Below are 26,808 nucleotides of genomic sequence, written 5' to 3'. Positions count from 1 at the left end.
CAACCAACTAAAGCCTCTTGCAATCTTGTGCATTGGAAGCTCCGTACCAGGCTGTGGTGCAACCAGTCCAAATGCTCTCCACCATACATCTGTAGAAATATCTGGTGCCATGCCAAATCTCAAACTACTAACAAAGTAGAGCTACTGTTGTGATATTGATGACCCAATAGGGATCCCTTAATTCATGTCTCTGACATCTTGCTATGGTGTTTGATCCTTGATTTATTCTAAGTGAAAACACAAGTCACATCTTAAGCAGCCTGTATCTCTGCTGAAACACAGAAATGGCTACTTTTTCTGAATGATCTTTTAGATGCGTGCCTGGTGCTGGGGAAAGCTAGTGCACTGAGGTGAATTGTATCCAGAAGTGCCTGCACCCATGGTTGCCAAGTGACCAGGAAATGATTGCTAGTATATTCTAACTTATGGGAACTATCTAATATGTATAAGCCACAACCAAAAATGTACATAGTTTCCAATTTTTAACCAGTCATTTTTTCCAATCTGATCTTTGCAGTATTCTTTACAAGATGGTGACAGCACCAGCAAACTTGCCTTTCCACCCTCTCCTCATGTAATATATGTTGGTCTGAAGGTTGAGTTTTTTATGAATCGCGTATTGAATCCCACTTTGTGAAACAGGCTTTCTGTATCTCTGGTGAAACATGGAAATGGCTCCTTTTTCTGAATGATCTTGTTAGATGTGTGCCTGGTGCTGGGGAAAGCTGGTGTTGATGTATCTACACAGTTGTTGAGGTTGTTATCATTTAAGTATATATTAGTTTGTCTTACTTCTTGTTATACGTACTGAGATACAGTGAAAAGCTTGTCTTGCATACTGTTCATAAAATCAAATCATTACAGAGTATATTGAGGTAGAACAAAATAAAAACAATAACAGTAATAAAGCTTAACTCTCGAGAACATGCAGTGCAGATTTAAAATAAAGTTCAAGGTCATAAGATAAGTTGCAAGATCAAGAGTTCATCTTATACTAGGGAACCATTAAGTAGTCTTATTACAGCGAGGCAGAAGCTGTCCTTGAGCCTGATAGTTCTTGCTTTTAGGCTTTTGCATATTGCTTTTAGGCTTTCAATGGAAGAGGGGATAAGAGGGAAGAGGGGATAAGAGAGAAGATGTGAGGTGGGTGGGGTCTTTGATTATGCTGGCTGCTTTTCTGAGGCAGTGAGAAATATAGATAGGATCCACAAAGAGAAGGCAGAGGCATTGGTGAACTTTCTTGGTCATGGTGTCTATGTGGTTGGTCCAGGACAGGCTGTTTGTGGTGTTCATTCCTAGAAACTTGAAGTTCTCAACCTTCTGAACCTCAACATTATTGATGTAGACATGAATATGTGCACTGCCTCTTCCCTTCTTGAAGTAAAAGGCCAGGTCTTTTGCTTTGCTGACATTGGGAGAAAGATTGTTGTCATGACACCAGGTTACTATGCTCTCTTCTCCTTTCTGTATTCTTGATTCCTCATTATTTGAGATATGTCCCACTACGGTGGTATCATCTGCAAACTTGTAAATGGAGTTAGAGTAGAATCTGGCCACAAAGTCATGAGCGTACAGGGAGTAGAATAGGGAGAAGAGGACACAACCTTGTGGAACGCCAGTGTTGAGAATAGTCATGGCAGAGGTGTTGATGCCTGTCCTTGCTGATTGCAGTCTGTTGGTCAGGAAGTCAAGGATCCAACTGCAAAGGAAAGCATTGACTTCCAGAGTGTGGAGTTTGGTGATGAGTTTGCTTGGAATAATAGTATTGAAGCCAGAGCTGTTGCCAATAAAGAATAGTTTGATGTAGGTGTTTTTACTGTTCTGATGCTCCAGAGATGAGTATAGGGCCAGAGAGATGGTGTCTGTTGTTGACCTGTTTTGGAAGTAAGCAAATTGCATGGGTTCAATGTCTTTTGAAAGGCTGTGGGTAGTGGATGCCATGGCCAGCCTCTCAAAACACTTCATGATGATAGCTATCAGAGCCACTGGGCAGCAGTTGTTAAACAACATTTTCTTGTTTCTCTTAGATACTGGGGTAGTACTGGTCTTCTTAAAGCAGTCAGGGACCACAGACAAAAGCAGGTAGGGGTTAAAAGTATCTGCAAAAACTCCATAATGGAGATAGATTCAAGATTGTTTAATGTCATTTCCAGTATACAAGTGTAAAAGAAAACCAAATAATTGTTGCAGCATATAAAAACACACTAAGATAAAGAGCACAATAATAAAAAATACAATAAATATAAATAAGTTTGCTGACATACATAGACTCTATGTTCAGAAAGTAATGCAAGGTACAGGAGTGTCGTTACATAAGGTGACTCTGACGAGAAATGATAAAGTAGAGGTGGTGGTGGGTTAGTGGATGGAGGTGTTGATCTGCCTTACTACTTGGGGAAAGCAACTGTTTTTGGAGTTTGGTGGCCTGGTGTGTATGCTACATTGCCTTCTCCCTGGATGGGAGTGGGACAAACAGTCCATGAGCAGGGTCGGTGTGATCATTCATGATGTGTGTATGTTAGGATGCTCTTTACTGCGCATCACTAGAAGGCTATTAGTATTGATGTGCATAATCCATCTCTCTTCAGCCTCCTCAGAAAGTAGAGGTGTTGGTGAGCTTTTTAGGTTGTGTAGGATGTGTTCTGGGGCCATGAAAGGTAGTGTGTGATCTGCACTCCCAGGAGCTTGAAACTCCTCGCAGTTTCTACTGCTGTGCTGCCATTGTAAAGAGGAGTGTGAGTGCTGTGAGTTCCCCTGAAGTCGATAAACATCTTCTTTCCTTGTTGACATTGAGGAAGAGATTATTTGCCTAGCACCAGGCCTCGAGCTCTTCCCCCTCCACTCTGTAGGCTGCCTCATTGTTGTTGGTGATGACTTCATTGTTGTTGGGGATTATAGAGAATATAGATATAATGGAGATTCCTGTACATAATGGAGAGAAACTAAAATACTTCTATTTGTTTGCAGTACAAACACACACTTTTTCACTGGTTTCACTGGATTCACTGGTTTTCTTGGAATACTGGTACAAATCTTATGTAACTGACTGGTATCAGAGCTTTACTTTTTCTCTTCTGCAACCTAATGTTTGCAATAATCAGATGTATGACCACTCTTTTTATAGACTGCGAAGTTTCAGAGTAAAGTATTTGTTCAATTCCATCTGTTCTGCCTTTGGCCTTGCAATACCAATGGTGGGATCTGCTTGCACCTCATTTGAGTTATATTTGCATTGTGTACTACTTGAAAAGCAAGTTCATAGAATGTATTAAGATCATCATAACTTGCATGAAATGGAAAGCTTGTTCCATTAAAAAAAAAGCTAATGCAAATTTCCCTTTAACCTTTAAGCAAATATGTTTGCAGTGAGTAATTCAAGTTGTGGGTGTTTCACCTGGGTTTTGTCAATATCACTATTTTATCCTTTTAATTTTGGCTTCCTTTTAAACTAAAATCTTTGTGCAAAGAATTATTTACCAGTTCTATACTATCTTAATGGCACTCCAATAAAAAGAAGTATGAAATTTAAATTTTACAGTGAACTATTTTGAAAATGAAGGATTATTTGCCAGAAAAAAAATGCTTTAGCAACATAAACACAAGCATCATTATCCACATTGAATATTTCGATGTGCACAAAATATTTGCATTCTTCTGAGTGTGATGAACATATCAGCACTTGATATGCACTTCCAAATGTGGAAAACTGTCACTGTACTTGTACTCATTGCAAACATGTCAGCTTAAAAGGAATGGACATTTTCAGAACTCAACTTCTGGTTGAGCAATCAGTTTGTGCATTATAAATTAAACAGTTTTTATGAAACTTTATATTGGTATATACTGTATCTGTCGACATAAAATTTTAGCCTGCATGATTTCAAAATTTTAAAAAATAGAAATTGCTAATGTTCATAAGTAACTTGACAATAAATGCCACAGTACTCAATTATTCTTAATTTTTATAAGAAAAGCAATAGAATCTAGTATTTTACAGCAGAAATATCCAATTATAATACTGTAAAAAAAATTGGTAGAATCTACATTTTGACTCAAAAAAGCAATCGATTCATCTTACAGACAAAATTGAGTACATGTCCTATTATTTATGTCAATATGATATTAACTTATTTTTAGTTAAGGATACTTTGTGGGGCATTTTTTTGTCACACTTTGTACTTAGAACTCCCTAACTGTATAGAAATATCACAAGTCAAAATATTAATAATATGCCTCATATGATGTAAAGATCAACATTTCCCTTCTGTTTCCTTGAATTATAATAAGATTTTTGTCGGTACAAATATTTCTTTCTAAATCTTATAAGGATAATTAACAGCAAATGCAGGTGGGATATCCACATGATTTTTATTTGTGTAATTAAAAATTTAAGGTGTGGTCACAAGAAAATGGAAGTGCTACTGACATCACTCTTGGATTTTATCCGATCATGGCCCATTTCCAAAGGACGTTGATGGTAGAAAGCCACAGACAAAATTTGATGGTGCTCAATTGAACAGTTGCAAAGTTAATGCGCTCAGAAGAAAATCATCTTGCTGCTGGCAGCCATCTTGGATTTCATCAGATCATGCCCACTTTTAAAAGGAAGTGAGCTATTGATGGTACAAAATCATGTACATTTGGTAACAGTGATTTGTTTGTGGTGATCTGAGAAAAATCAAAGTGCCACAGTGACCACCAAGGACTGAATTTAATTTTGCTTAATATTAAGGAGGATTTTGATGTTAGTGAATCACATTCACCTTTGATGAATGACTGAACAATTCCAAAGTGGTTGCAGTCACAAGAACACCAAACTACTGGAGACTATCAGGATTTTTCTGCAGTTGTCCTAATTTTGATAGAAATGAGGTCTTTATTTTCCTGGAATTATAAGGTACTTTAGACCCTGTTATATTAGACAACACAAACTCAGATCTACTTGGAATTACAAGAGGTTCATAATGCCACTTGTAGTCATTGTGAATTTCACTGGATTGCACCAGATTTTCAAAAGGAAGCATGATTTCATGATAGGAATCTCTGTATAACATTGACAAATGGTTTTGATGGTGTGATCACACGAAAATCCAAAGTGTCAATAGAAGCCATCTTGTATTTTTTCTAAATAATTACAGCATTTGATGGTAGGATGACACATCAAACATTTTAATAAACTTGTCCATGATTTTAAAATTATTAGTCACAGAAAATAGAAGTGTCACTACTGATTGGATGAGGGCCAATTTAACAACAGGTTGCATGGTACAACAGATAGCAGCAAAAACTGGATGAATACATAGACTTTTTCCTCACTTTATTTGAAATATGCATGGCATTGATTGCTCACAAACAAGAATGACATTGATGACTTTTGTAGGAAAGTTGAAAGAAACACATGCAAAAAAAATGTTTTTCAATAGCCATTTATTACTGCTTAGCATGGCATAAGACCAAAAGGAACATTATGCTAAAATTGACCCACATGGCAAACTTATGTACATGTGTAATAAATTACCCTACAAAAATGACGGATACAAATTGCCAATAATGATATTCCTATCCAACAGTTTAGCAAAATTTGAATAATGTATTAAAGCATGATTTTTTAAAAACTGAAAAGAATGAGAACTTATCTCAATATAGGCTGAGTTGATTTGCTAACTAAATGCAGATTTACTCAACTCTGAACTAGATTTTCACAGTTAGATTTGCCACTGTTAATTGGGTCAACTGGAGCACATTTCCACCCTCTGAACAGAGTTAGTATTATTAACAGAGGGTGGGAGAACATTAGAAACTCAGCCTAAAAAACAGGCTCAATTTCTCAGTATATGACTCAGCAATATTAAGAGAAGAGAGTGGAGATGCCTAATATCCATCAGATGTAAATGCAAGTATATAACCATAAGGCAATTGACTGAAATTTGTTAAGATCAATCTGAAGTAGGTATTATAAATATTCCTTGCATTTAATTAGAATTCTCCCCTCAGGTTAACAAATAATTAGCTTGATATAATTGATATTACTTTCCAATTCCCAAAGTACATTAGCATGTGATTACTGGATGCTCATTCCCAAATCAGTTCAACAATTGTGCACATGATAGTTTTTGCATCTTCTACTCTACTTTTCAGAATTAGGTTCTACTATGAAATGAGTTTTGATAGCACAGCACTTGCACAGATCCTTCTGTATTGTATGAATTCTTTTAACCAAAGTGATTCATGTCACAGGTACTAATCTTACATTAGCCATTGGTTCATAACTTTTTGATATCCTGTTCTGGAAACAATAAGTACTAAATAAAATGCCCATGTGAGTATATGCTGAGATACTTGAAATGATGCAAAGGGTATGCACTCATTTTAGATCATTAACAGTAATAAGCAGTTTCAGAATCTTCTAAATTCTTAAAGGGTATTGCAATTTTATAATCACTTCAAAGATCTTTGTTTCTGCTTATATGTTATTAATTGATAGATAGCTCCCAAATTAACTATGCCAATATTGGCAGAGAGCCCTTAATGAACCTATATGTCATCCATTTCCTGTTTTAATACTGACCTAAGCTCTTCATTAAGCATTGGCCTAACATTACAGTTCATATCTGTAACCTACTCTCTTCATAAGGAGGATAAAATGTATCGATGTTGCAACAATCATTATTAAGGAGCTCCATTTCCAGAAGTACTTGAAACAAAGTAACAATCGTAATATCCGGAAAATATTTATTTGCATCAATGTGCCAGTTACTTATATATAAGACACTAATTAATAAATGTGTTCTGGTAAGATTGTTACCTCTTGCTTATGTTGAGTAATGCTCAGTTCCCACGTGAAAGGCATGGTACCACAATATTGTAGTCCGTTGAATCATGCAAAGATTTCCCCATAAACTGGAAATAAATTTCTAAATCCATGCAAATGAAATAGCAATGATACTACAGCAACACTCACTTAGTTTTTTTTGATCAATGGCTTATTTTCCACGTGAAAGAGCACCCAGCAAAAGTGGGTCTTCGGCCCATTGCTCAGTTTCAGGGATCAGTGCATTTTCAGTCCCACCTGTTGAAGCTAAGCAGATGGTAAGTACCTTCTTTTGCAGATTCAGAAATGAATGGTTGAGCTTGAAGGCTTTCTGGTTGCTAGTTTTGGACAGTCAGCTAGATAGCTCCATAGCCAATAATCATTACTGCTGCTGGAGGCTTTGATTCCCAGAAATGTGGTTGGATTTGTTTTCCCTTGGTCCAATATTTTTAAAAATCCTGCTAAGACATGAGGTTGCCCCTAGATTCCATAATGTCTTGAATTTGAAAGCAGAAAACATGTTCAGGTCGGATTATCACGAATGTTCTTCAGATTTACTTCACCTGACACACTTGGGTTAGGGATTTTGGGAAGTGAAGGACAATGGCTTTAAGTTTGTTTCACTGGAGTAAATTGGCTTTACAAAATGTTGATCAACCCAAGGCTTCCATGGTGCTTTTCACTGAAACACTTGTGTTCAATAAAGCTAATAAATATATCTCTTGAGGTATGTAGATTAAAGCATTTGTAGTGAGATTGCTTCCCTGTACAATTACCTTCCTGTTTAAGGAAATATAAAATCATGTGAGATCACATTATATACAAGTTTGCACAAAATAATGGGAGATTTTTAAAAAATGTAACATTTGAAAGTTCTACTTTGTTTTAATCTGCTCATATTCATGTCAACACTAGAAGATAGTAAATTATTTTTCACTGGCTCAGAAATTAGTATGGAAAAATAATTATTTTCCAGATTAATGATATTTGCAATAAAAATAGAGAAAATCAACTCATCAATGTTTTGTATGGTTTTTACTTCACAATTTGGGCTCCGGAAAACCCCCCCACCGATTTTGAGTATCTTATTGCCTAATAAACCTATCAATATGTGGTTCGTGTGAATAAATTAGAATTATTTCTTGTTATAAAGCATGAATAGATGCTTTATTCCAACTTTTTATTCAAAATAATATTTGTTCTTACTTTATTGCCTCCATACAATATTTGTTTTCCCTCCCCTACAAAGAATGTAATTTCTTACCAGGAATGAGGTCCTTATTTCATCACTGACCATCAAGGTAAATAAGAACTTTAGTGGACTTTCCAGAGTCAGTCTCTCATCTGAAATCACGTTAAGCATTATTGTTGTTGTCCTTCCATGTATAAGTGCCAACATATCGTCAGGGATGGGCTGAGATATCTTTCCTATCGACTTCCTCGATTTACCTCCCCTAAGAGTGAGTCAGTCTCTCAATCTCTATCTCTATCTCTACCTCTATATCTCTCTCTCTTGCTCTTGCTCTTGCTTCCCTCACTCTCACTCTCTCTCACACTCACTCACCCTCATTCTCTCTCTCATTCTCAAATTCTCACTCTCACTCTCACACTCTCTCACTCTCTCTCTCTCACACACTCTCCCACTCTCTTACACTCACACCCAGCCTTGCCCTTCAAGTATATACCATATTTGATTTTCACAAGGTGTCATTTTCCACCTCCTGCACAATATATATTCACTTCCTTTCCCCACACAATACAACTTTTTCCCAACCAGTTGAATGGACCATTAATCCCTCTCATCTCTTTGACAAGTCTTTTAAATTTGCTCTCGTCAATCTTGTGTGTATTAGCCTCTTCATAGCATGGTTCAGATGCAAGGATAAGAAAATCTAAATTAGCCAGTGATAAGTGATTAGTTTTTCTGTGAAATTTTCAAAATTTCAGCTTGCATTCAAGATAATTTATTTAGATATACTTGTACCAAGTGACATGAGCATGTGTTTTTACAACAGTTACTGATCGGACTGAAACAATCTGTTTCATAGTGTTTGGTTGGCAAATATAAAAAATGCTGCACATACTTGCAGACTCCAATAAATCTAGCAACACTAATATTTGTGTGTGTTTGAATACATATAAAGAACCCATTTTCTGAATGTCTAACCTTTAATATTCCAAAAGCTAGGAAGAAGTCACCTTCTGATAAAATTAGGAAGATAGGTTTAGGAGCAGGCTGGTTAGCATCGGGATAACAGCAGCAACCCCTATTATTTGTAAAATGATTGGTAATCTACAGGTGAACTCAACCTTCACCAGTGAACAAATAATCAATATTAGAAAATCTGAACTGTTATGTGTGGAATATTTTTTCAGATTTTTGCCATATTGTATAAATATTTTTTCTATGTATAGAATATTCTCTAAAGGTTGATTAAATAGATACCAGTTCGCCCAAACATCCTTTGAACAAAGTTGGGTACGTATCTTGATTGGATTCACAATATTTAAACTAGATTACCAAATCATTCTGCCATTTTTTTAAATAAATGCATTCTCCAAAACCACTTTTTAATGATCTGAAAAGGATGGTGTAACAGCATGCTCAGCTAGTACATTTAATGTAGTTACCACTGGGGTGCAGCTATTAGTGGAGGATGCTGGGTCTTTGCTTTGGGATTTCTTGTACAAACAAATGGGTAGCTGTGAGCATTTTCAGTTGAAAACATTAATGGATATGTGAACTTCCACACCACACTAGAATCTGTGTGGAGTGTCGTGGTGGTAATTCACTTCCCTGAGATTTCTCAATATTTAACTAAGATGCCCTTGGATTTCACATATTGCAGATATAAAGCAAAAGACAAATTAACCTTTTAAAACATTTTGATTATCTTAATACTCTTTAGTTTTTTTGTATTTTAAAATTACTTTGACTTGTTTTTTTTCTTAGAAGTATTGTTTGTTTCAATTGCTTTCAATGCATTTGCCAAACATTTAATATTCATTAAATTGTAATAACTGGCTTCCTTCGGGTAGGGCTTTTCTGGCTGTTAAAGCTCTTAAAGAGGTTTCAGAGGTGAAGTTAGGAAGTAAGGTGTTCTGGACTAGGTCATCCCTCTCAGGATCTGGACCTTTCGAGCTCTGGAAAATGGAGAGGGGAACCTGGGCAGCCAACTTGAGCCGGTAACATTGAAGACAATAGTTGAACTACTCTTCAGTAAAACTAGCAAAAATCTTTGCTTCAAATTCATCAGAAGTGTTTCAAAAGCTGAGCATCTAGTTCTAACATTTCAAAATACTATTTTATTCAAATGCAAATTATATTAGTTATAGTTCATATTTCAGTCAGTTTTACTATGAATCTGTCACTTTTGATATGCTGTGAGAGATTAACATAGACAAGAATAATTTGCTAAACCAGGCATTGTCAGTGATCAAAGATCCATCTTAAAAATACAATTGAATAAAAACATCTGAGCAGCACTGAGGGTGTCGTATTTCTGTTCCTATAACTGTAAAATTGATATCTTTGTGGTTTACTTTGATCTAATTTGGAAAGTCTTCAAGAAGAAGATGAAGGCATAAAATGTCTAACTGTAATTATGTATTATTTCTGTGCTGAAGAGAATAATTTGTCATTATCAGCATACAGAATAGGAAAGGGAAAAGAGAGAGAAAATTTGCAGCACAGTAGCAAGCCATTTAGGCACAGCAGGTCTCTACTGATGTTTATTCACTGGGCAAGCCATTTTAGAGCATAACATAATCATAACTTTCAATGACTCACTTATTTCCAAGCACACAATTAAATCTCACAAAATCCCTACTAAAGTCAGTACGTCTCAGTCGTTATTGATATTGACTCATCTTTTAAAAAAGTGTTGAACAAAATGATAGAAACTGCTGAGAAATTATTGTTCAGTTCAAAAATCCATGTGTTCTTATGATATGATTATGCCTTTTTAATACGATACTTATATGGCAAGTGAAAGGCAGCAAGGCCAATAACAAAGTAAAAATCTTTCTATCACCGTTATGGGCTGCATCCTTAGGGCTTGAATCAGCAGGTAACTTGGTTTAGTCTAATTCAATTTGAACCTGTGCACAGTGTACACTGCATCACCAGATGGAGCCTGGATTTGATAACATCCTTCTATTCAGAGTCCATAGTGCAGTGTGTTCAGCAGCTGGTTCCTTTCAACATAAACTGAAATGGGTTCTGTTGGGAAGAGCAGTTCTACAGAATTGCGTCTGGATTACTTTGTTTCGTACGTGCACTGCTACAGTGTAGGTTGTTTATTTCTTTTCTTCATTGTTTCTTGTAAGCATGGCAAATATTTACCATTACTACCTGCTTTGTGTCATTCGACCGTTTGTTGCATAGAGTTAAGTACACAAATAATATGCACATTTTTGAAAATGTTATTACAGGAACAAATTTGTATCAACCAATTTTGGCATTAAGAAAGCTAATAAAAAGCATTTTAGAAGATATTTTAAAATTATAATATTAACTGGTAACATTTTTGTAGGACTAAATAATTGGTCATAGCTATAATTAGGACAAAATCAAATGACCTCTTTCTCAGATCTTTTGTTCATTAAGCCAAATTGTACCATAATAGACATTTAATTGTGGATGATGCTTTTTTCTAACTAAGTAATAAGGGATCTCATAATATACTTTCTGCAATAGGAAGTTTAGTCATTGATTAGAAATCTTTCTTAGGAGATCTGTGAAAGAAAATGTTGGAGTAAAAAAATATTTTGCACTTTGTGATACAATAAAGTATTTGCTTGAATTATTTTGTTCCCAGTGATACAGTAATCTTCTGTAACATAATTATTTGTAGCATAATATTAAATTTACTTTAAAATGAAAGTTGACCAGATGAAGAACAGAAATTTGTAAATTGTACATGTTGAATATTACCTGGAAAGCAAAGTGGAGTGGAATAATAAACACAATGAAAGCTAATGGCATCTATGAAAGTACATTTGTAGTAGTCCTAAATTTGCCTCAGAGCATATTATGTTTTGTATGTCAGTTGTTTATTTTAGAATGTATGTGCTTTATTTTGATAAAAAATATTAAGTCTGACTTATACTGATTCATGAAAAATATGATCATTTCAAAATCTGCAAGTTATTTTTCCATTCCAGTGCTTCTGTATGTGACTTCAGGGTAGAAGTGTGGTCATTGGTTTCAGAATGGCATCATCATCATTATGTGCCATGTTGTATGATGTGCGGGATCATAGTCTTCCATTTGTCTTTAATCTGAGTATTTCTAATTCAGAATTACAGACAATGAAATTATGGATTCATTGCTGATTAATTTATATAGCATTGTTGATTATTCCTGGAACTTCAGTATAACATCCTCAATTAAACATTGTTTCTTTAGTCTCCCAGTACATTTAGGAAAATCCAAATGAAAACATAACACTTTGACTTACTTGTTGTTTATCAACTGTAAAGTGTTAATTGGGTAACAATTGAGGAGGATTAGTCAATGCTTTGGGTATTTAAGCATACATTAATTATTTGTAATTAAAAATTTTCAGGTAACAGATGAATTTAAGTGAGTGGTAGGAATCAATCCAAACTATCCCTTACCATCCACTGAAAACTGGATTTGAAAATATGTTAAAATCATTAGAGTTGAGGTCTCACTAAGTGGTATTTTAAACCGCTGTGCTTTGTATAGATCACAAGATAACCACTATAAAATAGTAATTTTGAATTAAGCATTTGTACCTACAGAAGTAAAATTGGTCTGTAGGGCAACCTGGAAATGAGTGGAGTTAGCAAGAGAATAGATGGAGATGGTTTAGTAAATGAATCAGGATTACCACCACTCTTGGCACCACAAAGGAAACTTGGGCCTTCTCTAATGCTTGCTGAGGAGGACTGTCCCATTGACTTTATAGCAATGGATGTATGCGTTCCAGAATCAAACTGCCCAACTGTAATTTCCTGTCAAGTTCAAGCCAAACATAGAGCTGAGCCATCCAGGCATTAAAATGTCCAAATCCACCATGAGAACTAGGGTGAATATCTATCTATTTGCCTCATTCTTACCTCTGTGGTCAGGGTTAACGTTAGATGAACTCAATTTATGCAGATAGGCTTGTACCTCGGAAGTACTAAAAATGGTCATATTCTTTTATATTCCAGTATTAAATTTTTAACTTATGAAGTTTATAATTTGAGCATATGAATTAGGAGCAGGAATAAGCTACTCAGATGTTAAGACTTTCTCAACTACTCTGGTAATATTTCATCCCATTGATTTTCTTTTCTTTCCCAACACTTCACTTAAAAACATTTGACTGTTTATGGCTAATTACTAATGCCCCCACATGGCATTAAGTCAGGTTATTTGAGGATCAACTGTTACAGCATGAAGATGAATGTGAAGCACAGGATTCAACACCACTCTAAGTTTGATTGCATCTTATGTAATACAGGTATCTGTGGTATAATATTGAACTTATTTTAAAATGAAAGTTGTTAAGTAGCAACTCCTCATGAAACTCTCGGCCTGAAATGTCAGCTCTTCGTTCCGCTGCATGGATGCTGCCAGACCTGCAGGGTTCTTCCAGCATCTTGTGTGTGTTGCTGTGGATTTCCATCATCTGCAGAATCTCTTGTGTTGTTAATTAGCAGCCAGTGTGGTAATTTTCAATAAGAGATGAGAATTCTATATGTTCGTATATACATGTACTTTCCATAAGTGTAGCATTTTACTTTAAGTAGCCACAATCTTTAATTCTTCTATAGTGTTTCTGTAATGAACCAGATAGATCATAGCTCTTGTGCCTCAATTCCATGTCCCTCTACCTCTTACATAACAAAAATCTATCAGAATTGAGTCATCATAATTTTAATTAGCAGGGCATCCAGGACCATGTTTAAACCTTCACTTCATTGTGAATAACCCATCCACATCATCCTATCACTGTCATCAAAATCAGGCATCTTCTCTACAATTGTCATTAAACCAAAGAACAGATTTCAGCACAAAGTTGACAAATACCAAAGTCACTCTTCCATATTTACACCGCATTCTACAACTGCCCTATCTAATGCTTTCTAGGCTTAATCCACAGCACCCAAGAGAAGCCTACAGAAGCATAATTTGGACACAAGTTAGAATAGATAACTATAAAAGCGTAATTGAAGAGGTGGGTATTAAGAACATTTTGAAACCATGTGGAGTGTTGGTTAACTTTCAGTGAGAATTGCAGAACTCAGACAGGGGAATGCAAAGTTAATCAAATGTGTGGTCTTAACAATACTAATGCACAATAAACTGGAATTGGAGAAAGCAAAGTACTTGCGCAATTGTAAGACTTAAGATTACACCAAGATGAGGCAATGAAGGGATTTGGAAGTAATGAAAATTGTTTTCAGGTTATTATTGAGAGTTTAAACAGCTGTTTAGGAATAAGAGATCTGCTATTACTGAGGCGGAAGTAGAAGGACTTGATGATAGAAAATAAAATGTTAATTGTGATCTCGGCAATAAATAGGATGCTTGAATTGTTACCAATCCACTTTAATCAGGAGGAAATGTACTGTAATGTTATAATGTTAATAAAAATTTGCAAGGTAATGGATATAGGCTCGTTTGAGAACTGAGGGAGATACGACAGGCCAAGTACCCTATTTCTATGCTGTTAACATTCTCTGTCAGATATTTACAAGGGAGTCAGCAATAAGGAATTTGCAAAATATACCAAAGATGATTGCTTCATATTTCAGGCAACACACACAAAATGCTGGAGGAACTTAGCAGGCCAGGCAGCATCTATGGAAAAAAGTGCGGTTGATGTTTCGGGCCAAAACCATTTGGCAGGACTGGAGAATGAAAGATTGAGGAGTAGATTTAAAAGGTGGCGGAGGGGAGAGAGAAGCACAAGGTGATATGTGAAACCGGTGGGGGGGGGGGGGAGGGATGAAGTAAAGAGCTGGGAAATTGATCGGTGGAAGAGATACAGGGCTGGAGAAGGGGAAGCCTGATAGAAGAGGACAAAAGGCCATGGAAGAAAGAAAAGGGGGAGGAACAGCAGAGGGAGGCAAGGAGATAAGGTAAGAGCAGGGAAAGGGGATGGGGAATGGTTAAGTGGGGGAGGGGTGGTTACCGGAACTTCAAGAAATCAAAGTTCATGCCATCAGGTTGGAGGTTCGATTTCTCAAACTTCCGGTAATGGTCCACCCACTCTCCTTCACCATTCTCCATCCCCTTTTCCCTCTCTCAACTTATCTCCTTGCCTACCCATCACCTCTCTCTGGTGCCCTCCCCCCTTTCTTTCTTCCATGGCCTTCCGTCCATTCCTACCAGACTCCCCTTTCTCCAGTCTTGTATTGCTTTCACTGATCAACTTCCTAGTGTTTACTTCTTCCCGACCCCCCTGCCTCCCAGTTTCACCTATCACCTTGTGCTTCTCTCTTCCCTTACCCACCTCTCAAATCTACTCAACATTTTTTCTCCAGTCCTGCTGAAGGATCTCGGCCCGAAATGTCAACTGTACTTTTTTCGATAGATGCTGCCTGGCCTGCTGAGTTTCCCCAATGTTTTGTGTGTGCTGCCTGGACTTCCAGCATCTGCAGATTTTCTCTTGTTTGCTTCATATTTCTGTATGTTGCAGTGGAGAAAATTGTAAAATTCTAGATTGAATGTCAGGCAAAGGCTGTGGAGACTAAGAGGTGTCATAGCAGTGCCCTGGACTGTTGTCTACATATCTTTAGATGATGATGATGTCCTTGAAGGAAACATATGTACAAATATTACGAATGCAAAGGATTGATCCTCGGGGTCCTTAGTGTAATATTGTAGAAATAGGAAGATTAAGCCATTCCTTGAAATTCTTGCACTACTGCTGAATGGGAAAGGTTAGAACCCTTGTAATTTGCTTCTGATCTGGTACATGTTGCTTATTATCCTTCAGTGCAGGGATTCCCAATCTGGGGTCCAGGAACCCTTTGCTTAATGGTATTGATCCATGGCATAAAGAAGGTTGGGAATCCCTGCTTTAGTGTATACTCTGCTTCAAAATAAAAATAAAAGTTAAATCTAGGGATTTTAAAAAAACATTTGAGCAATGGCATGTCAGCTTTCACAGCAAAATAACAAAATTTGTGCAATTCAATTCCTGAAATAATGAAAAAAATGCAGAGTACTATGCTAGAAAAAAATCCACATCTGTTTTTCTAACTTGTAAATCTCTGATGTTAATAAAAATACATTGTAAGTTACATGCTGTGTATTCCTGTTATGAAATATTATGTTCTCGGATGTGATGGTATCAGATATTTACAATAACTAAGTTATTGGAGGTAACATGAAAGAAAATACAGGAGCTGTATGGAATGAATTATTTCTTCAAAGTATCTGATAGATTTGATGGTATAAAGTTTTGTAAATACCATTTTAGTATTATAACTGTGGTAAATAACAACCTGTAGATTTTAACTGCTGAAGTTAAATCTCAGATGGTATTCAGAATGTAACTATCGGTACATTTCTCAGAGTTGAGAACAGTTTGTATCCATTTGATCCTGTGCATTCTAAGAGCTGTGTAAGACCCACAGACTTTGCTATGGATAGGCTAGTTGGAGCTTCACAAAGGTGATTGAGTTATTTGGAGTGATGTGCAGTTCTTTCAAGGTGCAAGCTTATCCTCCATATTCTTGCTTTTACTTTGAGAGAATATAGAAGATCCTCCACCAACTTGAGAAGTCTTTGGCCAGAACTCAGTGGAGGTAATGTCTTTCTTTGAGAAAGCTCTGAGGATTTCTTTTGAAGACTTTTTTTTCGGTCCTGCAAATTGCTTTTCATGGTGGAGTTTCGAGTTAAGTTTTTTTTGAGAGTCTGATTTTGCGCATGTTAACAAATGCGAAAAGCATACAAGCTGTTAAACTTAAGTGGCTTTGCACTATGACAATGAGATTTAATTGAATCACATCAAAAAAAAACCCTGTATGGCATCAATTTTAGGCAGCATGCTTTCGAAAAGATATGAAACGTACATGAAAATGTTGCATTTAGCAGAGTTTGACACCACACACAATAGACTTGCAGAAACAGGCTATTTTGTCCAAGCAATTATTGCTTACATTTATATTCTACTGTAGCTTCTACTCGTCTTTCTCATCTAATTTGGATGGGATGAATGGCTCTGGAGTGGGAAATAGCACACCAATTTTCAGTCTCCCCAGAGGTGCATTTTGGAAGGTTTTGCATTTTCCAGACCTGCCCAGGTTTCCTACAATCACTCGCACCTCTACCCTCCTCATTCCCAGTTCCTATGTTCCTCCTGCAGCTAGCGTAAGAATATTTTCAGAGTCACTCTTTCCAATACGTTTTGGAGATTTTTTCCTTCCCCTATTGCAGGTTACTCTCCCTTATTCTGCCGGTTTATCAGAAATAAGTTTTAGGGACTTTAAATCTTTTGGAAACTTTTTTTTTTGGTAGACACACTTCCTTATCCATAAAATTCCAGGAAAATGGGGACATGTGGTCACATCTAGTAACCCAAAACTTACATCTCCAGGTGACTAGAGCCTTTAATTCCTATATAAGTTACTGGAGATTCTGAGGCAAATTTGAAGATATCCTGGTGCATACGTTTGGTGGAAAGTACAGAGGAAAGTCGTACCCTCTTCCTATTTTCCCTAGTAACTAGGGAGCAGGTAGGATCACTCAAGGATAAAGGAGGGGATGTGCTGAGAGGTGGAGAATGTGTGTGAGGTCCTTAATGAATACTTTACATCTGTATTTACCAAGGAAGATAGAGAGATCTGTGTGGAGCATGCTAATTTACTTAGGCATTTCAAGATAAAGGAGAAGGTAGTGTTGAGTCTCTTAAAGAACATTAAGGTGGCTAAGTCCCCGGGGCCTGCCGGAATATACCCCAGTTTATTAAGAGAGATGAGATTGCTGGGGCCTTGACCAATATACTTTTGTCTGCTGTAGCCACAGAAAGGTTCTAGAGGACAGGTGAGCAGCTATTACTCAAAAAGGGGAAAAGAGACAATCCTCACAACTATAGATCAGTCCACATTGGTGGTGGGGAAGTTACTGGAGAGGATTCTTAGGGATAGAAATTATGACATATGGAAAACCATGGTCTAATTGGGGACAGTCAGCATGTCTCTGTATAGGGTAAATCGTGTCTTACTAGCTTGCTTGAGTTTTTCAAGAAGATGATGAAGGCAATTGATGGAGGTAGAACTATGGATGCTGTTTACATGGATTTTAGTAAAGTGACAAGGTCTCTTGTGGGAGGCTTGTCCAGAAGATTAAGATGCACGAGATCCACAGTGAGTTGGCTGCTTGGACACAGAATTGGTTTGCCTATAGAAGACAGAGGGTGATGGTCAATGAGACTTGGTCTGGCTGGACGGTCATTGACTAGTGGTGTTCTGAAGCAATCTATACTGGGACCTCTGTTGTTTGTGATCTGTATAAATGACTGAATTAAAAATGTAGATGGATGGGTGAGTAAGATTGCAGATGATACAAAGATCAATGGTGTGTGGATAGCATAGAAGATTGGTAAAGGATACTGAGATATAGATCAATTGCAGATATGCTAGAGATGTCAAAACTCTTAAATGTTAATGAACAGAGGGATCTTGAAGGCCAAGTTCATAGCTCCCTAAAAGGCACTACACAGGTTGATAGGGTGGAATTAAAGGTATATAGCATGCTTACCTTCATCAGTCAAGGAACTGTGTTTATGAGTCAGAAAGTTATGTTGCAGCTTTATAAAACTCTTAATTAGATCACAGCTGGAGTATTGCATACTGTTCTGGGCACCCCATTATAGGAAGGATGTCAAGTCTTTGGAGAGGGTACATAATAGATTTACCAGGATGCTGCCTGGATCAGAGGGCATTTGCTAGAAGGGGAGGCTGGACAAACTTGGATTGTTTTCTTTGGAACAGCGGAGGCTGAAGGCAGATCTGATATGAGAGGCAGAGATGGAATCAACAGCCAGTATATTTTCCCAGAATTGTAATGTCTAACACCAGAGGGCATGCATTTAAGGTGAGAGGGGGTAAGTTCAAAGGAGATGTGTGCAGCAAGTTTCTTTTAACACAGAGAGTGGTGGGTGTCTAGGGTTGTGGTGGAGGAAAACATAATAGAGGCATTCAAGTGACTTGGATAGGGACATGGATATGCAGGAAGTGGAAGGTTGTGGACATTATGTAAACAGAAGGGATTAGCTTAATTGGCCATTTGTTTACTAATTTCAATAGTTGAGCATAAAATAGTGGGCCAAATGGCCTTTTCCTATGCTATACTGTTCTGTGTTTTAAATTACAGAAGAATGGATAAATGTGCTGGAATTTGTTCAAGAGAAAATTTGGTAGGGATGTTTGAAACAGTGAAGGATTTAGATGGAGCGAGAAAGAAGCTGTTCTCAATGGATAAAAGGCAGAAATTGAAAATATGTGACATGACACAAAACTTAATGTCCAATCAGTTGATATGATTTGGAGTGCCTGATGAAGTAATTGAGATAGGCTAAAGAATAACCTTTGAAATAGAACTGTATAAATCCTTGAAGAAGGACTGCAGGAATATGAAAGAAAGATGGTGAGAGGAACGAATGGAATTGTTCTTTTTAAAGAACCACTGTAGACTCAGTGGGGTAAACAGCCTCATTGTACACTGTTCTGTAATCTCTATCATCCAGCAAAAATGATACAAACCTTCTAACAATGCTTCAATACATTTTATAAGTATCCAGTTTATTGTTGTGTGCTTTTATTCTTTCCCTGCTATTTTCTGTTGCATTGAGCTAATTTAGTGTTACTCTGGTAATTGATGTGATCAAGTAGTTAGTTGCTGCTTTTCACCATACCCTGATTCGCCACCTACTTTGGTAGGGTCATCTGAGGTTCTTCCATCTGCAGGTGCAGTGGTGACTGCTAATATTTATTCTTTGTTTGGATCTTGTGTTGAGCAGCTGTATGGCAAACATGACGAGTCATTCCATAGCCTCTTTTATCTCTTTAGTTTCTGTGTGTTGATAGATCTTGCAGCTGTAGGATGTTTGTAATGCAGCAGACTGAAAATATCCCCAGACATCCCATACAATGACATTCACTTCCATCCTGTCCTGGAATCAAACATGTTAACGAGAGTGCTCTTAGGTACTTATTTCAAAGTTTACGAATTTAAAGTGTTTGGGGTTCCCAAGGGTTTAGTTGCATTGTGCAGTCTTCAAGTAAAGGTTTTGAAAAAACAGAAAATGCTGTAAACACTCAACAGGTCAGGTAACATTTGTGGAATGAGAGATAGTTAACAATTCATGTCTAGGACCCTTAATCAAAACTGCAAAAGAGAGAAATAATTTAATCTCGGTAGCAGAGAAGATGGAAGAAGGTGACTGGTGGACAAATAATGTGGCAGAAAAGAAATATGCGCTAAGAACCCAACATCTAACTGCACAACAGCACCACCTAGAGGTGCAATAGTAGAACACCTCTGCAATCTGAATAAGATTTTACTGTACATCATTGAAGATCTTTATTTCTTATATATCAATTTTCCAGGCTATAGAATGCCTGATACTACATTGGGGTTGCAATAAACATGCAAGAGGAGTCTTCCCCTGCAATTTTGCTATTCCCGAGATTCAATTTTTGGATTCTTAAGTTTTTAACTGGTTGATTTTTAAAGGAAAGGAAGTGTTTTAATGTACTGAAAACCCGTTACTGTGAAGTCAGGAGGAGCGACCTTGACATATTGGCTACAAAGTATTCCAACAATCCCTTCCTTTAGACATGTTTGGAAAGACAAGTTAACAACTTCAGTGTGTGTGAAAGAGTGAGAGACATTACTAGTTCATCCAATTAAGTTCAAGTTCAAAGTGTGAATTACATTAATTATCGAAGTATATAAATACGTCACCAGATTCATTTTCTTGCAGGCATTCACAGTAGAACAAAGAAATACAATAGAATCAATGAAAACTACACATAAAGACTAACAAACAACCAGTGTGCAAAAGAATACAATAAATATACTAAATAGACAAATAAAAAATAAATACTGCTGAGAACATGAGTTGTAGAGTCCTTGGATGTGAATCCATAGGTTGTGGAATAAGTTCAGTATTGAGGTGAGTGAAATTAGCCACACTGGTTCCAGTGCGTGAGGCTGAAGAATAATAACTATTCTTGAACCCCCTTCCTGATGGCAGCAGTGAGAAGAGAGCATGGCCTGTTAGTGAGGTCCTTAAAGATGGATGCTGCTTTCTTGTGGCAGCACTGCTTGTAGATGTGCTCAATATGTTTTTTTTTCCCCACTCTTGGACATTGATGTTTCTGTTGGAGGCCATAATGCAACCAGTCAGGATACTCTCCACTGTGCATCTATAGAAGTTTGTCAAAGTTTTAAATGACATGCAAAATCTGCACAAGCTTCTAAGAAAATAGAGGCACTGCCATGCCTTCTTTGAAGTGGCACATGCTGGTCCCAGGTCAGACCCTCTGAAATGATAATACTAGGGTATTTAAAGTTACTGGCCCTCTCCACCTCTGATCCTCAAATGGCTCACGGGCCTCTGATTTCCTCCTCCTGTAGTCGATAATCAGCTCAATAGTTTTGCTGCCGTTGACTGAGAATTAATGTGAATAACATTAAGACCCAACTTTCAGCCAGCCACAAACCTCCCAATCCAGGATTGCTTTTGGGGCAATTTCATTCTTGCAACCAAGAACTGATGAATTTATCCCCTAAGTGGTTTTTAAGTCTGCATGCACATGGATTTAAGTTTTTCATTGTAGAGTGCCCTTAGGATACAATTGCCTGACTTGTGGACATCCCTATATACGAACAAGATCCCTTAATATTAAATACAAAGATCCTATGTACATGCATTTGTTCCTACAAATGGTGGAAAGTTTCCTCTCTCTCCTCTTTTAGTAATTGTTTTTGTCTTATCAATCTTATGTGCTTTTGATGTAATTCATTACAATATTATGGAGGTATAATCATCATAACTCTGACTCTATATTGAATGGTTTTGTTTTGTACCTGTTTTCTGATTTTATGGACAAAATCAATCAATGAATGTCTGTAAAAACCCAAGCTGTTCATTATGCAGAGTAGCCTATAAGTGTACTGAGCTACTTATATAAAATGAAAGCAGAAATTCAGAATCTGGTTTATTATCACTGGCATGTGTCGTGAAATTCGTTAATTTAGCAGCAGCAGATCAATGCAATACATGATAACATAGAAAGGAAAGAATAAATAAATTAGTAACATATTTATGTATATTGAATAGATTTTAAATAGTGCAAAATCAGAAATAATATATATTTAAAAAGTGAGGTAGTGTTTATGGGTTCAATGTCCATCTAGGAATAAGATGGCGGAGGAGGAGAAGCTGTAACTGAATTGTTGGGTGTGTGCCTTCAGGCTTCTGTACCTCCTACCTGATGGTAACAATGAGAATTTCCATTTAAAGACAAGTTAGCATAAAGTAACAGTATCAAAATTAATTAATACTACAATGCTTACACTTCTGTGGATATGGAAAATTAAAAGAAATATGCCAAGTATTAAATTATGTAGTGAGCTAAGCGGACTTTGCCTAGTCAGCCTTGTGGTTCTGATGAGCACTAGGTTTAAGACAGATGAATTTTACCTTCCTTATTACCCTAGACTGCATCTGTAACAGGGCAGCATGGTAGCATAGTGGTTAGCACAAAGGTTTACAGTGCAAGTGACCTGGGTTCAATTCTGCTGCTGCCTGTAGGGGGTTTATATGTTCTCCCTGTGAATGAATGGGTTTCCTCCCATGCTCTGAACATGTCCCGGTTGGTAGGTTAATTGGTCATTGTAAATTGTCCTGTGATTAGACGAGGGTTAAACTGGGGATTGCTGGGCGGCATGTCTCAAAGGGCCGGGAGGGCCTATTCTGTACTGTATCTCAATAAGTAATAGACAGGACTGATCTTGCCCTTGCAAGCAAGAAAAACGGGCCCATGAATGCTCCCTTCGTCAGAAGTCAGTAGATTGCCTTTTAACTTACGTCAGCCTCCCAACATATCAGGCTGTCAGATATTGTGTGTTTTGTACATTCTTCAGCTGCCCATGCATGCTGGGCCCTTACATATACATATGAAACTTGTAGTACATCTGAACCTTTGGGATATTCTTGTGGTGATAACATAAGATCAATTTGCCGATTATGTATTTCAAGAGGGTTGGTAGTGCTTTCTGAAATCCAGACTTCACAGGATTCCTTCCACCTGAATTTTTCAGTGAGGTACATTTCCTTGCAGTTGTCTTAGAGAGCTACCCATGGTGGTGGTGGTGGTGGTGGGGGGGGTGGTGGTTAAAATTTGCTCGAATAAAAATGCCGATGTTCACAACCCAGTATAGATTCTGCCCAGGATAGTACCCAGAAAAAAGAGTTAAATCAGCAGCTAGGGAATGGCATTGTGGCAGGGAAAGACAATGAGTTCATTCTGATGCAGTTAAACTTCCATCGAAATAGATTTATTTGACAATAGATAAGTGGTGGAGTGAGGTAAAGATGGACGTTGTTAGCTTTGACTCACCATTCATTGTAATACACACATTGGTATCTGGTTTATGGAATACAGAACGCCTAGGCACTGCGTCAAATTCCTGGAACTGAATTTATACCCTTAAGTGTTTTATATGTGTATCTACAGATACTTAAATTGCTCGGTATCTATCAAGTGACCTTGGTGTAATGAAAACAGAAAGTATATTTTAATCACTTAACACTCATGCTTTCTTATGAATATCAAAAGCAATTAATCATACCAAGTCACAAATCATTTAGTGGGATAATTACCAAAACAAATGGCATTCTGATATTTTTAATGCAAAATAGTTCATGGGGTTTGGTTCCCTCTGGCAAAGGAAGAAGGTACTTGTCCTGGAACACCTTCATTTGCCACAAAAAGTGGGATTTTCTGGTGGCCATCCATTTCAATTCTACTTCCTATTCCCATTCTGACACGTCAGTCCATGGCCTCCTATACTGCCATGATGAGGCCACACTCAGGTTGGAGGAGCAACACCTTATGTTCTGTCTGGGTGGCCTCCAACCAGATTTCTCAAACTCCTGGTAATGCTCCCATCCCCTTTACCATTCCCCATTCTTGTTTCCCTCTTACACCATCTCTTTTTACCTGCCCATCACCTCCCTCTGATGCTCCTCTTACTTCCTGTTCTTCCATTGTCTTCTGTTGTCTCCTATGAGATTTGCCCTCCTCCAACACTTTATCTTTTCCACTAATCAACTTTCCAGCTCTTCATTCACTCTCCCTCTCTCGGTTTCACCTATCACCTACTACCTTGTACTTCTTCCTCTCCTCCCTGCTCCTTATTTTGACTTCTTCCCCCTTCCTTTCTAGTCCTGATGAAGGGTCTCAGCCCAAACATTGACTGTTTATTCCCATCCATAGATGCTGCCTGACCTGCTGAGCTCCTCCAGCGCATTGTGTGTATTACTTGTCCTGGAGTCAATATTGTGTAGATAGTCTAGATTAATTCCTGGAACGATGAAAGTACTCCTTAAGACAAGGTGGCTTTTGACTGGCCTATCGTTACTGAAGTCTGCAACAATATACAAATATTTTATGGAATTATAAAAGATTTTGAAAGTGGCTAACAGTATGGATGCTTTCAAGGCTGTTCACCAAGATGAATAATCTAAAAATGAAGTCCATGTTCACAGAAAAAAAAGACATTTCCTTACACATAGAGTTGTATATCTTTGGAATTTTTCACTTTAGAAAGCTGGGGATGTCAGTCAATAAATGTGTTCAAGGCTGATTTGAATTTCGGACATTAGGGGATTGAAGTGATGGGGAGGTCAAGTGGGAAGGTAGCATCAAGTTGCAAGATAACCCAAGAATGATGTAGCAGGCACTTATTGGTGTATGGAGGGGTGGGATGGATATCACCTACTCCTGCCTCTTCATATTTATTTTTATCACTTACCATAAAATATATCAAATTACATTAATACATTTTGTTGCTGTCTGTCCCTTGCTCCCTGTGCTTCAGACCTGTACCACATCCTCTTGAAGTAATTCTACTAATATGTCATCCTGATTTTCATTGGCTAGCTCAGTTTACGTGACTGTGCTTTACATATTAGCTCCATCTAACAGTGTGATGTCAATTAAGACATCTTATCCTTTGTCTGATACATTAAAGTGAAGGAATTTAACAGATACTAAGATTTTCTTTTTATAAAACGTGCTTGTAATTCTTGACCTGTCCAACTAATTTTCTTACTTCTATAAATTATAGGCTGATAAGACTGACGTCAGTCAATGGGAAATTATTGGAAGGGATAGGATACATAAGAATTTGAATAGACAGTGCCTGATTAGGAACAGTCAACATGGTTATGTGCATGGTAGGTCATGTCTAATCAATCTTAGAGTTTTTCAAGGAGGTTATCAAGCAAGTTAATGAAGGAAAGGTGCAGGGTGTTGTCTTTGGCAAGGCCTTTGTAAAAAAGTTCCACTGGGGAGGCTGGTTCAGAAATTTAAGTTGCTTGCCATTCAGGATGAAGTTGTCAATTGGATGCAACATCGCCTTCAAGGGAGAAGCCAGAGAATTGAAGTTAACGGTTATCTCTCTAACTGGAATACAGACCCATAATTCCTTGAAAATGGTATCACAGGGTCATAAAGAGAGATATTGGTACATTGGCCTTCACAAATCGATCCATTGAGTTCAGGAATTGGGATGTCATGTTGAAGTTATATAAGATGTTGGTGCAGCCAAATTTGGAGTATTGTGTCCAGTTCTGATCACCCACTGTACCTATGACCAAGATATCAATCAGATTGAAAGAGTACAGAGAGAATTAACAAGGATGTTGCTGGGACTTGAGGACCTAAGTTGTAGGAAAAAGTTGAATAAGTTAGGACTTTATTCCCTTGAGAGTAGGAGAATGAGGAGAGATTTGATAGAGGTATACTAAATTATAGATAGGGTAAATGCATGCAGGCTTTTTTTTCACTGTGGTTGGGTGAGACTGGAACTAAGGGTGAAAGATGAAATATTAAGGGGAACCCGAGGGGGAGCTTCTTCACTCAAAGGCTAGTGTGAGTGTGATATGAGCTGCCAGCAGAAGTGGTAGATGCAGATTCGACTGCAATATTCAAGAAAATAAGTAAGTGGATGGGCTATGTTTGGAGGAGTAAGTTCTGGGTGCAGGTCGATGGGACAAGGCAGAAGGTTAGGCCAGCATGGGCCAAAGAACGTGGTTCTGCATTGTAATACTCTATGGTAGTTTGGTGGATGGTTTACTAGCTTTGCCTTCTCAATGCCTCCTCAGTGTTTCCCTGACTCTTGATTGTGTTGCTTTCTCTTTGGTTATGACAAATGCCTAGAAAATGGAGAAGGGGAAAATCATGGAGGAGAGCTCAAAGGGAAGAGCTAAATGGTATTGTGCAGTGGTACCTCCCTCTGGTCTAGTGAGCAGCCTACTCAGGCCTGGTGCCTCAATTAGGCTGCTTCATTACAATCACTGCTGCCAGAAATTACAATCGGTTTGCTTTATTACTGCTGCTTGCCTATAAATGAAAACACATTAAGATCAAAGTTAAAAGTCATTGGAGATAAGCACCATGTTCTGACGAGATTCCTTAATCACATTTAGTTCCTGATTTTTTTTGCACATTACACTTCTTGTTGTAGCACAGCCTTACAATGAAGTCACAACCTAAAGATCCAGGTTCTGTTGGGGTAGGTCAGCAACAGATGCCACACATGTTGATAATGTTGTCATTTGTAAGAAATAGAAAAATGATATCTGCACCAATGGATAGGACTACATCAGACATAAAGTGCAAACACTTTAAAATGTAAAAAAAAGGTACAAATTAATTGTTTCTTATGCGAGGATAAGTAGAATTTGCATTTTAGCATAGAGTTTGCAAACAAGTAAAGTTTTTTTTAGAGT

At 37.5% G+C, this 26,808-nt stretch overlaps 1 protein-coding gene across 1 annotated transcript in view; it reads left to right on the top strand.

Moving 5' to 3' along the window:
- LOC134356872 (voltage-dependent L-type calcium channel subunit alpha-1D-like) overlaps window positions 1–26,808 on the top strand; it is a 395,212-nt gene that overhangs the window by 335,773 nt on the left and 32,631 nt on the right. The gene's annotated exons all lie outside the window — the stretch shown is intronic.

Source organism: Mobula hypostoma, chromosome 15 (assembly GCF_963921235.1).
Source record: "Mobula hypostoma chromosome 15, sMobHyp1.1, whole genome shotgun sequence".
In the NCBI taxonomy this organism is placed as follows: Eukaryota; Metazoa; Chordata; class Chondrichthyes; order Myliobatiformes; family Myliobatidae; genus Mobula; species Mobula hypostoma.
Note: the sequence above shows the minus strand (reverse complement) of the source record. Positions and strands in the feature narration are given on the sequence as shown.